Source organism: Drosophila kikkawai, chromosome 2R (assembly GCF_030179895.1).
Source record: "Drosophila kikkawai strain 14028-0561.14 chromosome 2R, DkikHiC1v2, whole genome shotgun sequence".
NCBI classification, from domain to species: Eukaryota; Metazoa; Arthropoda; class Insecta; order Diptera; family Drosophilidae; genus Drosophila; species Drosophila kikkawai.
In genome coordinates this window covers 5292250-5307942 of record NC_091729.1, presented here as the reverse complement: position 1 = coordinate 5307942, position 15693 = coordinate 5292250, and positions in this window count along the sequence as shown.

The window sequence follows — 15693 nt, the reverse complement described above, 5'->3', positions numbered from 1 at the left end:
CTTCCACAGGAACCCTGTGTACAAGGATGTTGTTTCTATTATTCACCACGGGCCACACTCAACAAATTCAAATAACCAACCCAGATTCCGACATTGGCTATTTATTCTTCTCAAGCATTCCAATCCAAATACCGGTAGTGTATGAACAGCACTGTCTAAGAATTAATTTAACGGAAATCAATATCATCACTAAATCTTTTGGTAACAAAGTCACAGATTCGCCTAGAATGAAATATTTGTACAATAAACTATTGAAAGAATTGAATGGTATAACTATTCATCAGCAAAATAGGCAGAAACGTGGGCTATTTGATATAATAGGTTCATCTTTTAAATTTCTTTTTGGCACACTTGATGATATGGTAAAAATTCATATAAATTAAATGATGTAGTAAAGTTTGTGAATGAAGGACTGCAGAGACTTACCAACTACCAAAATAACCGCAATAGTATCGACACACTTGTTTATGAACTTATGCAATTTATTGAGTACATCGAAGACATAGAAATGGGCATGCAGCTTTCACGTCTCGGACTTTTTAACCCAAAGTTATTAAATTATGACAAACTAGAAAGCATTAACAGTCAAAACATACTTTTAATCAAAACATCAACTTGGATTGATCACAAAAATAACGAATTATTACTTATTTCGCATATCCCTATTAGCCACAAAATCATTAACACCATTAAAATAATTCCTTATCCCGACCATAATGGGTATCAGTTAGACTATTCAGATCAACAATCATATTTTGAAAACGAGAATAAAATGTATAATCAAGACAATAAAGAAGTTAATAACGAATGCATTAAAAATATAATTAAGCGACAGAACCCAATTTGAAATTTTAAACCAACTCTCTCAAAAGAAATTACCCAATATGTTGAACCAAATATTATACTTACGTGGAATCTAACTGAAACCACAATCGCACAAAATTGTCAAGAATTAAATGGCGATATAAAAATAAGTGGAAACAAAATTATAAGAATAAAACAATGTAAAGTTATAATTCGAAATGTTATTTTAAGCGAAAATTCGTTAAGTCCAGAATTTGATTTAACTCCATTGTATTCCCCAATTAATGTAACTAAGATAAGGACAGTAGAACGTAATGACGTTTTACAACTTATTTCTGAAAATAATACCACACTTTATGTAATTATACTATTTGTAGTTATTGTTCTTATTATTTTTCTTGTCCTATCAACAATTTTTACATTAAGGGGGTCTTCTCATTGGGCAACTTTTTTTTTCGATTTTTTTTTTTGCATTTATTCATAGCTTGGTCTGTATATGTCCCCAAAAGGATTTTTAGAAATTCGAAATACTTTAGAAGATACACCTTTTTTTGTGAAGCAAGGTCTTTGCAAAATGAGCTTTTTTCAAACTTCAAACGCGTTTATCTCGAAACCACTTTTTTCGAACTGGCGGCCATGATATCTCCAGTTCAACTGAACCGATTTTCATGAAGCAAAGTGGAATCGACGCAGAATTGTCACCATTCTCGGGCGACGGAACAGATTTTCTTTTAAATCTTTTTTTTATATTTTTTTTTTACACTAAACTACAAAAAAAAAGCCCGAAATCGAAATTTTTTTTTGAATGGCCGCCATTTTGTTTAAACAAATTTTTAAAAAAATCTGTTCCGTCACCCGAAAATGACATCTATTCTGATTATAACCCCGTTCTTATTTTTCATTTCGGACGCTCTGGAGACCCTGAATCGTGGCCGCCAGGACGACACCTTTTTTTTCGACCACCAAGTTTGAAGTCTCATTACTCTTTGAACAACCCTCGTATCGTGGCAAGAACAACTTTTTTAGTTACTTTGAACATTTTTGAATACAATACATAAAAAAAGTTTTCAATTATTCTTTGCGTTTTCAAGTAAGAATTTTTTTAAAAAGGGTGCAAAAACGGCTTTCGAATGAGAAGACCCCCTCATTCGTTCATTCGACGAGCTTTGAGTTGGACGTGCTTTACATCGCTCTACATTTATTCAAAGTTTTCTTAGTGAAATCCTATTTATCAAAGCCCAAATTTTCGGCAAGTGGTCGGTGTTTCCGTGAACTTCTTAATCAGTAAACAACCGGACCTTTTTAAATAAAGTCTGTGACTTTATCGTCGTAAAACAATTTCGGTTTTACAATTGCCTTGCCTTTCTATTCTTGTGCATTGTGTTTACCGCTTATCGCTGCATCGCCTTGTGTTGTTGTTGGCGCTAGCTAAATCAATAACACAAATTTCTTATTTTTCGGCGCTTAGATAAAAGCTTTTATTTTTGCGCTCTTCGCTTTTTGTTTTGATCGGTCTGTTCGCCGCGAAACTTAAACAATTTTTTTTTTCCAAATAAACGATTGTATAATTTGTTTTGATCGGCTATTTCGTCGCGCAAATAAATTAATCCAATTCGTAATTTACTTGGATAAAGTATTTTTTTTATTCCAAAAATGGCTACGTGTTGTTTCTCTAAGTGCCCGAACGGCCAAAAAAATTTTTTCGCGGCATGTCACTGTCTACTGCTGGCTCTGCGATAATATCGCTCACATTGGATGCGCCGATCTGGGGCAAAATGGATCGCGTATCACCGATCGTATTCGTGAAAATCCTGGATTGGACTGGACGTGCCCGAGCTGCCTGCATATCAAATCCGATATGCGGGTCTTCATGAGGCAGACTCACCTGGAGTTTCAGTCGTTGGCGGCCGGCTTTAAGGAGTTGTCAACTCGCTTCCAGAAGGCGGAACACCATTTCAAGTCGCTAAAACTGCTAAGTGACCCCGCAAACAAAAACAAGAGCAACCTGTCTGAAAAGTTCTTATCTCTTCCAGACCCTGAATGCCCCCTTATGCAGTTTACCCCACGTGCCAAGCCTGCAGCCGTGGATAACGGCTCTGGTGATGATGCAGCATCGATAACAACTTCTATGGTTGAAGATCTTGTCAGGCCGTTGGATCAGCAGCCTGTCAACGTTGTCCAGGCGTCCACGTTGCCTGCTGCTGCCTCTGCTAAAGTTGCTGCACCAGTCCCCATTCTCGGAGGGGGCGAAGCCACCATGCTCCCGGTTCAGCAGCCTGTCTACACTGATCAGGCATCCATCAACTGCTGCCATCAACGACGCGTCGGTGGTGTCAAATCCCAACCCAGTGGCTCCCCCGGTGGTCACTATCTCGGTGCCGGCCGTTACCAAAAGCGGCCCCCAACAGTCGACAATTTCTGGCGTTGCCAAACGCGGACCGGTGCCTTTGGCTGGTGTTGCTCCGAAAAAACAGATTTTTGTTTCCCGCCTCAATCCAGATGCTTCTGAGGGCGACGTTATGACCCACTTGAGCAGCAAATTGAATGTTTCTGTTACTGAATTTAGTGTCTCCAAATTCAATTTTAAAGAAAGACGTGATATATCTTCGTTTAAAATTACAATTTCTGACCAACTATTTTCTAAGGCTCTTGATCCTTCTGTGTGGCCTAAGCATGCAATTGTTCATGAATTCGAACACAAAAGTACTCCTCGTGCTCGCGGGCCTCAAACTCCTTCAACTAGGCCTCCAAAAAACTAATAGACTCTTTTGTTCTTCACTATCAGAATGTTCGTAGTTTACTTGGCAAGCTCAGTAGGCTGCACGTCAATAGTGTCTCTTTCGATGCCAATGTTATTGTCTTTACAGAAACATGGCTCAACTCCTCTGTGTCTGACTCTGAGATTTTTTCAGGGAACTATACCATCTTTAGACGTGATCGTCCTATACGGACAGGCGGTGGTGTTCTCATTGCGGTTAAATCCGATCTGGTTTCCAATAACATTTCTAAAACTGACACTGATATAGAGTTTGTGGCGGTTCGCATCCAGGTTTACGATTATTCTATCTACGTTTCATGCTCGTATATTCCACCTAGGTCTGACACTGATATTTATATGCAGCATTTATCCTTAATTCAAGAAATTCATTCTTCCCTTGGTATTAATGACCACATTATCGTCACGGGTGATTTTAATCTACCCTCCATTTCCTGGATGCCCTTACCTGATTCAAATGTTCTTGTTCCCACCTCACCCCGCGATTTAATTCATGGTCTCATTGACCATTCATTGGGACAATTAAATTTTGTTAGGAACTGCAGTAATAACGTCTTAGACCTCATCTTTGTCTCTGAGTTTGCCAATGCCTACGTCACTAGAATTGACCCTCTTTCTAGTCCTGAGGACGCTTATCATCCCACTTTGGAGCTAACCCTCGAAGCCTCCACACCATTATTATTGTGTCCGGAAGCTGAGCCTGCAACGTTTCGTTGCTTTCGAAAAGCTTTAAAGAAATGAACCACCAATTATCTTTAACGGATTGGACTTTCTTGACCTCCACAAAGGATCCCTCAGACATTGTTAAGCGTTTCTATGAAATAATGTACTCAGTTTTCGACATGTATGTCCCTTCATTTCACCAGAAATTTCTCTTCAAGTCGACCATTCGAGATATTTAACTGCTCGTACAAATTTCCCAGCACACAATTCTGAATGCTACAGAAACCACTTAAATCGGTGTAAAATCGAGTTTCAGGCTAACCCGAAGCAATTTTACGCTTTCGTAAACTCGAAACGAAAATCTCAACAATTTCCATCATGTCTTCATTTCGATAATGCCTCCGCTTCCAATGAGCCTGATATCGCGAAACGGTTCGCAAAATTCTTCCAGACTACACACTCACAAATTGATTTTTATAATAACTCAGAGTATTCTTTTCCACTCCCGCACTCCAATTGCATTTTTATGCCTGTAATCAGCGAAGATGATGTTCTTCAAAATCTCAGAACAATCAAACTTTCCTTCTCCTCTGGTCCAGATCTTGTACCTAGCTGCGTTCTGAGAAATTGTGCCAGCTCATTATGTAGACCCCTGTCTAGACTTTTTCAGTTATCACTTCCAAAGTTTGGAAAGAATCTTTTATCATTCCGCTTCATAAAAAGGGCAGTAAATCTAATATTGAACACTATAGAGGTATAGCAAAACTTAGTGCGATTCCCAAATTATTCGAATTCCTAATTACTACTCAGCTTCAGCACCAATGTTGCTCAATAATGTCCCCCTCACAGCATGGCTTCATGAAACCTAAATCAACGTCTACAAATCTCCTTGAGTTGCTGTCATTAGAAACGCGTATAAAAATAACACCCAAACCGATGTTATTTTTACAGATTTCAGAAAAGCCTTCGATTCGGTGAATCATCAGTTACTGCTGAAGAAACTTTGTCTTTTGGGTTTTCCGGTTACGTTGATCAAGGGGATTTCTACTTATTATTTCTACTTACTTACTCGGTCCTCTTTTATTTGGCATTTTTATAAATGATCTGCCCCAAGTAATTCTCCACTCTTACGTCTTGATGTATGCTGATGACGTTAAACTATGTTTGCCTCTTGTGAGTCCTGACTCTGCTCAGCTTTTGCAAGCTGATTTAAACAACATGTTGTCCTGGTGCACTCACAATTTGTTGTTTTAACAACTCTAAATGTAAATACATGTCGTTTTACCCCAGAAATTGTTTCCAGGCTAACTATTTCTTAGGCACGAGTGATCTTGAACGTATCCACTCTGTAACGGATCTTGGTGTTCTATTTACCCACAACTTGAGCTTCACCGATCGCATCGGTATAATTGTCGGTAAAGCAAAGGGTGTTTTTGCTTTCGTAAAACGATGGTCTAAGGAATTCGATGATCCCTACACTAAAGAACTCTTATACATATCCCTGGTTCGGCCCATACTCGACTATTGTTCGTGTGTATGGTCCCCCCAATATACAAAGTATCAGGACCTTATCGAATCGGTACAGAAACAATTCCTTTTGTTCGCTCTTCGGGGTTTAGACTGGGACCCACATCGCCACCTTCCTCCATATGCCGACAGACTACGCCTTCTGGACCTGCCCTCTCTTAAGGATCGTCGGACCTGCCATGGCGTGATGTTCCTGCATAAATTAATAAATGGATATATTTTTTCCAGTAATCTTCTTAAGCAAATACGCTTTTCAGTTCCTTCTAGGCCATCACGTTACTTTCGGCCTATAGCTTTGGATATTTGTAAAACTAATTTCGAGGCACACGATCCTTTTCGCGTTTTATGTTCGCTTTACAACGACATGTACTCTCTGTTATATTTTGAAATGTCATTAGACTTTAACAAAAATAATATTTTAAGACACCTATCCTTGCCTCTGACCACCTGATGTGAGTCGGAGCATATCATTAAAAAACACTCCTTATCTGGTCTGAGGTAAGGATATGGATTTAAAATATAGCGCTATGGTGGCCTTTTTTACCCTCTCTACTACATTGGCTCTCCACGTCAGCTTGCTGTCAAGTACAAAGCCGAGGTATTTGACTTGTGTTTTAGGGGTCAGCCTGGTTTTGTTAATTTTCGGGGGGATCCATTGCGGCACCTTGTATCTCTTGGTGAAGAGAATAAGGTCCGTCTTATCCGCATTGATATTGAGTCCTACCTTCTCCGCCCACTCACATATCTCCCTGAGTGTTATTTCCATGATCGAGCTGAGGGTCGATGGACAGACTCCCGTGATAATTATGCTTATGTCATCCGCATAAGCTGTTATCTTTGGTGCTTTTCTCTCGAATCTCTTGATTAGGTCGTTTACCACCAGATTCCATAGGAGGGGCGACAGAACCCCACCTTGCGGCGTGCCTCTGTGCGCTCCTCTCACCATGGAAGCGGTGCCCCAATCTGATTGTACCCGTCGGCAACTTAGAAGATTTTTTATCCACAAGTTGATAGCGGGGGACGAGTTGGTCGCTTCTAGGCGATCCATTATTGCGTCCGTGCTAACGTTGTTGAATGCCCCGGATATATCCACGAACACTCCAAGTGCATACTCCTTATTGTTTAGGGCTCTCTCAATGGTGGCTACCAACGAATGCAGTGCCGTCTCCACTGATTTCCCCTTCGTGTCTCCCTACATCGTTCCTGATGTATAGGTCCAGTAGCTTTTCCAGAGTTTTAAGTAGGAATAAGGTGAGGCTTATCGGTCTGTAATCCTTGGGGCTCATGTGGCAGCACTTTCCTGCTTTGGGCAGGAAGACAATCCGAGAGGTCCTCCATTGGATAGGGATATAGCCCGTGCTTAAACAAGCTGTATACATTGCGTCGAACCATGTGGTGATCACTTCCTTGGTCGCCTGCAGCATGTCTGGGAATATTCCATCTAGTCCTGGTGCTTTTATCCTCGGAAAGGAGTCTATAGCCCAGTTGATTCTACTAGAGGATATTAGATCTTTTGGGAGATGCTCTTTTCCAGTTGCTAGTTCCTGGTGCTTATTTGCATCGGGCACCTCAGTGCATCCTGGGAAATGCGCATGCATTAGTGGTGTTAGGGCCTCTTCGCTGCCCTCAGTCCACTGTCCGTCGTCGCGTTTGAGCTGACTCTGTATGGTTGGCTGCTTCGATAGCAGCTTCCAGAGTCTAGCCGTTTCCGGGTCAGTCTCTATATTGGAGCAGAAGTTTCTCCATGAGAATCTCTGCGCCTTGCGTATTTTCTTCTTGTAGTCCCTAAGTAGGACTTTGTATTCCTCATTGATGATATCATCTTTCGCCTGCTTGGCGATTTTGAAGAATTCTTTGAGTTTGTTGCGTGGCCTGTTCCTCTTTCTCGTGTCCGATATAGGGCATGATGCGTGGTACGCATCCAGCACTTCTTTGGAGAGGGTCTCTAGGGACTTTTCTATGTCTTCTGCGGATTCTACTATGCCCGGAGAGATCGCGAGAGAGTGGAGAGTGTTCGAATGCGTATTGGAACCGTATGTACTTATGATCTGAGAAGGGTGGTCTCTCAAGGACTCTCCATTCTGATACCAAAGTACCTTGTCCCCTTACCAGAGTAAGATCTAGCACGTTTGAGGAGGTGTGTTCCTCCCCCACGTTTGCTATACACAGGTTGGTTGAGAGTATAAAGTCTAAGAGGGACTCACCTCTGTCGTTTATGTTGGGGCTCCCCCATACGCAGTGGTGCGCGTTGGCGTCTACATCCACGAGCAGTTGCTGGTCCTTTGGGCTGGCTTCTACCAAGCTCATGAGTTCTTCTGGTGGGACCGTCCTGTCGTGTGCCATGTAGCAGGAAGCTACCAAAAGGCGCTTTTTCCCGCTCTCTAGCATCACCACGGTCAGGTCATCAGAGCTGTAGTGAGACATAAGGTTAGCGTGTAGACCCTTCCGTACAAGTACGGCGGTTCTATTCCTGCTTACCGTCGGTGGATGGAGCAAATTGTAATTTGCGGACTTCAGTCCGGCGATGGCATTGCCTGAGGCGATCCATGGCTCCTGGACCAAAGCTATTTCGGCGGATCCTTCCTCCATGGCTATGAGGAGTTCCGCCGACGCGACCTTGCTCTTATGGAGGTTGAGCTGCAGCACCCTGAGTGTCATGGGTACTGGCCACACCTCCATACGACGTGTTGTCTATTACGGTCAGGTCACCGTCCTCTCCTTCGTCGGACTCATCCAGCGTCATTTCCCGGTTGGCATCCACGATGGTTTCCAGACCTAGGTCCTTCTCCACCACATCTGCCTTCAGGGTGTGAGCAACCTTATCCCCGGGGTGGCGCTTTTTGAGGCGCAGGTATACGCTACCCATGCCCCACGCCATCTTCCCGTATCTGGGATAAAGGATGTCCTCTGCCGCCTTGTTTATCTGGAGGACTGCACTTTGCCCCCCCCCCCTCCTTGGGTGATGGGGCCGCAACTTGCAGAACCTTCCAGTCCGCGGTTGGGATATCCGGGTTCTGACGCTGCAGCAGCTTCTGCGCCCGGTCCGCTTGGATTGCGATGGGGAAGAGTACTTTCGCTTTTGGAGTGGATGGGATTAGCTCACGGTACACCACCCCTAGCTTGGCTCCCTCACACAGCGCCTCTAACGGGCAGACCGCTTGCGTCAGCCACTTTCTCGTCGGGTCATCCATGCACTTTAGGATTTTGACCCCATTTAGCCACCCAGCGCCATCGAAGGTGGGCATGGGAGCTTCGGGATCATCCTCCATCGGTGCGTACAATGACTCAACGAGCCGCGCATGCACCATCTTCCACTCCGCCTCGGTCATTTTGCCGGCTTCATCGCTTCTGTCAATGAGGGCCACGATGAAGTGTCGTTTGGTCACCTCACTGACTTTTGCGGTATTTTGGGGCTTTTTCGCCATTTGAGGAGGGCCTGCCTCCTTAGGCCCGCGTTGCCGCTTGCTCCCCGGTGCGTCCATACAGGCGCTTTCGGTTGAGCGTTACCTTTTGTTGGCAAGCGTCTCCTCCACCTTGTTGGCGAATCCGCCAGTCGAACTCATATGGGGAAGTTTGGCGAAGTGAAATCTCCCCTCAGCGATTTTCTCCTCAGCCCAGGTAAGCTTTGCCTTCTCCTCTGGGGATAAGGCGGCTTTTTCCTGGAGCCGATCCTGGATGCGGAGGGCAGCCTTGTACATCGCCTTGGCCTTCATTCCCTCGCTTGACCGCTTTGGCCCGTCCCGGCGCTGGGAGCTGGTGCCTAGTTTCGGTGAGTGGAGAAGCTGCACGCTCTCAAGGTCCGAGTCTGTATCGACTTTGGCACGTGAGAGGCTCAACTTCCCCTGCGTAGTTTTTTCAGCAGTAGCGTTGCAACTGACATGACCTGCTCCCGTCACATCAGAGGTGTAACCGCTGGCGACACGCAGAGAGGATTGCTCCCCCCCGTGCCCGACGGTGGTAGCGGTCACGCCTTCCACCGACGTTTGGGCTGACATCCCAGCCCTGGTTTCTTCCTTTAAACCCTCCAGAATGTATTATCGCGGACGGGGCAAGCAGCAATGCATTACCCCTGTCCGGGCTAACATAGTGCCCATTGCCCAGCCGGCATCCTCGGGGAGGGTTCAGATGGAGGATTTTTGCCAGGCCAGTTCTCTCCATAAGCTTATTATATTTTCCTTCTCCATGGCTTGCCACCACACTAAAACTCCATACAGCAGTGTCGGACGCACCACCGATATGTTGACCCAATGCATTAGAGCGGGTGAGAGGCCCCATGTGCTGCTAAGCATCTTCTTGGATGCATATAGCGCTGTGGTGGCCTTTTTTACCCTCTCTACTACATTGGCCTTCCACGTGAGCTTGCTGTCAAATACAATGCCGAGGTATTTGACTTGTGTTTTCGGGGTCAGCCTGGTTTTGTTAATTTTCGGGGGGATCCATTGCGGCACCTTGTATCTCTTGGTGAAGAGAAGAAGGTCCGTCTTATCCGCATTGATATTGAGCCCTACCTTCTCCGCCCACTCACATATCTCCCTGAGCGTTGTTTCCATGATCGAGCTGAGGGTCGATAAACAGACTCCCGTGATAATTATGCTTATGTCATCCGCGATCCATTATTGCGTCCGTGCAAACGTTGTTGAATGCCCCGGATATATCCACGAACAGTCCAAGTGCATATTCCTTATTGTTTACGGGTTCTCTCAATGGTGGCTACCAACGAATGTAGTGCCGTCTCCACTGATTTCCCCTTCGTGTAGGCGTGCTGGTTGGTCGACAGTTGTCTCCCTACATCGTTCCTGATGTATAGGTCCAGCAGCTTTTCCAGCGTTTTAAGTAGAAATGAGATGAGACTTCTCGGTCTGTAATCCTTGGGGCTCACGTGGCTGCACTTTCCCTGTTTGGACAGGAAGACAATCCGAGAGGTCCTCCATTGGATAGGGATATAGCCCGTGCTTAAACAAGCTGTATATATTGCGTCGAACCATGGGGTGATCACTTCCTTGGTCGCCTGCAGCATGGCTGGGAATATTCCATCTAGTCCTGGTGCTTTAATCCTCGCAAAGGAGTCTATAGCCCAGTTGATTCTACTAGAGGATATTAGATCTTTTGGGAGATGCTCTTCTCCAGTTCCTAGGTCCTGGTGCTTATTTGCATCGAGTACCTCAGTGCATCCTGGGAAATGCGCATGCTTTAGTGCTGTTAGGGCCTGTTCGCTGCCCTCAGTCCACTGTCGGTCGTCGCGTTTCGATAGCAGCTTCCGGAGTCTAGCCGTTTCCGGGGCAGTCTCTATATTGGAGCCGAAGTTTCTCCATGAGTTTCTCTGCGCCTTGCGTATTTTCTTCTTGTAGTCCCTAAGTAGGACCGCACAAGATAGGTTCATTACATTATTGCTGCCGGTCAAACAGTTAGGTTTTGCAAAGCTCAATTCGTCTAACTTCTCTGTATGATTGTTGTCTAAATCCTAAGTCCGATTGATCCGACACACGGCAGCATAATAACATCCAATTCCAAATTTCCACATTTTCTACTTTTGTTGCAAATTTCTGTGCCGAAGTCCAAATTGTATGTTTAAATAAATGCAATAGCCAAAGTGAGAATTCAATTCCAAATAGTTCTCAATTCCTTTCGTTAACTGTGTTCCAGCTAGCATTTATTTACATTTACATACATATTCAATACAGTCAACTCCACAAGATTACAATCGCTGTCAACATTGACATTTCCCCAATTCGAGAAATTATATCCAAATAATTTCTATACAAGATCTACGGGTTCCGAAATTCCGAAAGTGTTTATTTAAATGAATGCCTAAGCCACAGTGAAACTTTCAGTTCCGAATTGTTCTAAATTCCTTTATGTTCGCTGTGTTCCGCTTGCATTTATTTACATTTACATATATATGTACATACGTACATATATTTGCGATACAGTCCACACCACTGATCTTCTACTAATTCTTAGTATATAATAATAAAAAAAAACATTTCAATTACTGTCCGCAGCTACTACGATTATAAATTTATTTAAATATACTGCAGCGCCAACTTCATTTGTATATTTAATTTATTTACTCTCCCTTGCTCTATCCGGAGCTACACCTAATTAACTAAACATATGTACATACATACATAATCGTCTGCAAGTCGACGCTCGTTATCTCCCCTATTCTGCACTTGCATACGGCAAGTGCACAAATACACAAATATATACACACACACACGTATTGATTCCAAAATAGAGCACCGGTCAATCACATAAGTCCGATAAATAAAATAATTTATAAATTATTTTATATTAAAATTCCAACTAACGAATTAAGTTAGAAATCCATGTGCGCTTTCATATCCGCATTAGTGTGACCGTATATTATTCGCTGCTGACCGGAATTATTGAATTAATTTGCATATTTCCGTTTTAAATTCCAAAGGAGAAAATAAAATTTTCCACAAAAGTAAGTAATTAATATATCAAAAATAATTATTACGAGTCCGATTGGTTCCTAAACTCCCAATCCAGCTTCGACCCATAAATAAATCCGTAAAATATATTTATATTAAATATTTGTAAAAAATATCCAGAATGGCTCCTTCCATTTTATACAAATTTATTTTGATCTGTGACGGTCTGAGTCACTTCGAGTCCAGAGTCTGCAATCCATCAGCACCTTCTCCATCCAAGTACTCTTGCCAAATCCATCTCGACCAAGTCCGAGCGCTATGGGATAAGGTCGAGAAAGATTATTAAGATTGTTCAAAGCGAATTTCAGGTGGCTTAGAGGGCGCGGAGGACACCTTGCCTACTCTTAAGGCAAAATACGACTACTCCTATTTTATTTATTCACGGTGTGCCGCCCAGCTCATGAAACAGATCGATACGATCTCCTCCAAAGCTGCTTCAGTCCAACCTACTGCGCCCCTAAATTCCTTTCCGTCTGGCTTTCCGTCTGGCTTTCCGTCCGGCTTCTTCCGTGCGAAACGGAAGTTTTCTCGGGCGATTATCTTCGCTGGCCGACTTTCCGAGCCCTTTTCACAGCGGTCTATATCGACAATCCTACGCTGACCCCTGTAGAAAAGTTGTTCTACTTAAATGCCAAGACTAGTGGTGAAGCTCATTCTATAGTTTCCAATTCGCCACTCACCAACGACGGTTTCCGCTCAGCATGGAACAACCTATCTGAGCGTTTCGGAAATAAACGCGCGTTGGTAAACAGCCAACTGAAGAAATTACTGAACATACAATTCATCGAACGCGAATCCTCGGCAGCCTTGAAGGAGCTGCAAAATACAATTCAAAATTGCCTCACGTCCCTAACTCTGTCCGGCCTTCCTACGGATAATTGGGATTGTCTATTGGTTTATTTGTGTTCCTCGAAGCTTCCAAAGCTGACGCTCTCATTATGGGAGCAATTCTTAACAAATAAAACCGATATTCCGTCGTGGCTAGAACTCGATTCGTTCTTTACTGAGCGCCACAGAACTCTGGAAACCATCGATTCTCTCCAGCCTCCTACGATACGCCTCAGTCCGTCCAAACCGACAAAATCCTTCGTGGCACCGCGAGTACTAAAATCCTTTAGTACACGGATTGTTTCCATATCCAAAAGATGCGATTTGTGTTCTGCAGAGAACCATCCAGTGCGTAAATGTCCACGCTTCCTCCAAATGACGATAGATAGATCGTACCTCATACATCCGGAAAAAGCAGTTGTGCTTAAATTTCTTTGCAAGCGGTCATCCACTTCGTAATTGCACAAGCGCCCACAGCTGTCTTACTTGTCACGGTGGGCATCACACATTGTTGCATCCAAGCAACACTTCTTCCAGTGTTCCGAATCCTCGTGATGACACACCACAAATTCATCCACCCGTCCAAAGGATTTCCGCGTTCTCCACACGTCCAAAGGATTTCCTCGTTCTCCACACGTGATCACTTCTGCCGATTCCTCCAATTACTGGGTCCCGTACGACGACAGCAAGAGCAGGCGTTCCCGAGGTATTTTATCCTACCAATGCCGAGTCTGCCAAGTGAACCATCCTCTTCGGAAATGCCACCGGTTTCTTCGCCTTAGCGCTGAGAAACGGCTCCAGGTAGCCACCAAAAAGCAATACTGCGACAACTGCCTGGCCCACCACCATTCCGGAGGATCTTGTCGAAGTAACGACCGATGCCAGTCGTGTGGACAGGATCACCACACTCTTCTCCATATCAACGCGTGCTTAGCGTTATCCTACGCTTTCCAGAGCTAATCTTTTCTGGTACTTTTGCTGCGTATCCTCGCAGTGTAGGCAGTGTGATCCCGCTACCTCCGATGATTCCATAAGCGCTCTCTTTCTCTCCCTCTCTCTCCGGACTTCCAGTCCATAGAGCTTCTAATCCGCTCTCCCTAGCTTTAGTTTTGTTCTTTGTTCAGTACCGATTGACCTACGACTAAATAAACATCCCGACGCACGTCGCGTAAAACCCCGAAAAGTCTACGTGTTCTTATTTCGAGTGCATTTCAGGTTAAAGCCGCCCCCCTCCAACACTAGAAAATGAGCTTTTATAATACTATTGAACTTAGGATACAAAAAAAATTAACTTACAGACTAGATACACATAAGGGTTTATGATTTTTCACTTTACTAACGTACACTAACATTACATTGACAAAAAGCCCTTCTTCGATATCAACAATGGGTGATTGAAAAAAAAAACAAGTTACCGAATCTTAATTATGTCGCTCAGTGTAAAGCTTGGTTACCTGGAGAAACGCTAATCAGTTCGCGCAGATTATTTGTCAATTCCGTTTTCTATTATAAAAGAAGTTCTTACATCATAATTGAAGTCAATTTAATGTAATGTAAGCATTGACGGGCTACACTGAGGGAAATGAAACCAGATTTTATTCGACCTTCTTTTCAACTATGGATTTTTTTTCTTTTAAGGGGGTCTTCTCATTGGGCAACTTTTTTTTTCGATTTTTTTTTTTTTGCATTTATTTATAGCTTGGGATGTTGTGTATATGTCCTTAAAAGGATTTTTAGAAATTCGAAATACTTTAGAAGATACACCCTTTTTTGTGAAGCAAGTTCTTCGCAAAATGAGCTTTTTTCAAACTTCAAACGCGTTTATCTCGAAACCACGTTTTTCGAACTGGCGGCCATGATATCTCCAGTTCAACTGAACCGATTTTCATGAAACAAAGTGGAATCGACGCAGAATTGTCACCATTTTCGGCTGACGGAACAGATTTTTAAAAAATTTTTTTTTTCTATTTTTTTTTTACACTAAACTACGAAAAAAACGCCCAAAATCGAATTTTTTTTTTGAATGGCCGCCATTTTGTTTTAAAAATTTTTAAAAAAAATCTGTTCCGTCAGCCGAAAATGACATCTATTCTGATTATAACCCCGTTTTTATTTTTCATTTCGGACGCTCTGGAAACCCTGAATCGTGGCCGCCAGGACGACACCTTTTTTTTCGACCACCAAGTTTGAAGTCCCATTACTCTTTGAGCAACCCTCGTAGCGAGGCAAGAACAACTTTTTTAGTTACTTTGAACATTTTTGAATACAATAAATAAAAAAAGTTTTCAATTATTCTTTGCGTTTTCAAATAAGAATTTTTTTAAAAAGGGTCCAAAAAACGGCTTTTGAATGAGAAGACCCCCTTAACCATGCAACCAAGTAAATAAAACCCAAAAGAAACCAACAAATTTTACTCAATTGATTTAAATATATGCATATCTAATTACATATAGAGTCGTTTGAAAAATATTATGATGAAAACTACGTATGATACGGCGTAATGATAGTGGGAGTGGCGATTAACACCTAACGTTGGCTAAATACAAAATGGGGCCTTTTTTTCACATTATAATTTGGTTCATTTTCTTTTTTTTGTTTTATATAAAAAATGCGCGTTGTTTAGTCTGAGGAGTTGCA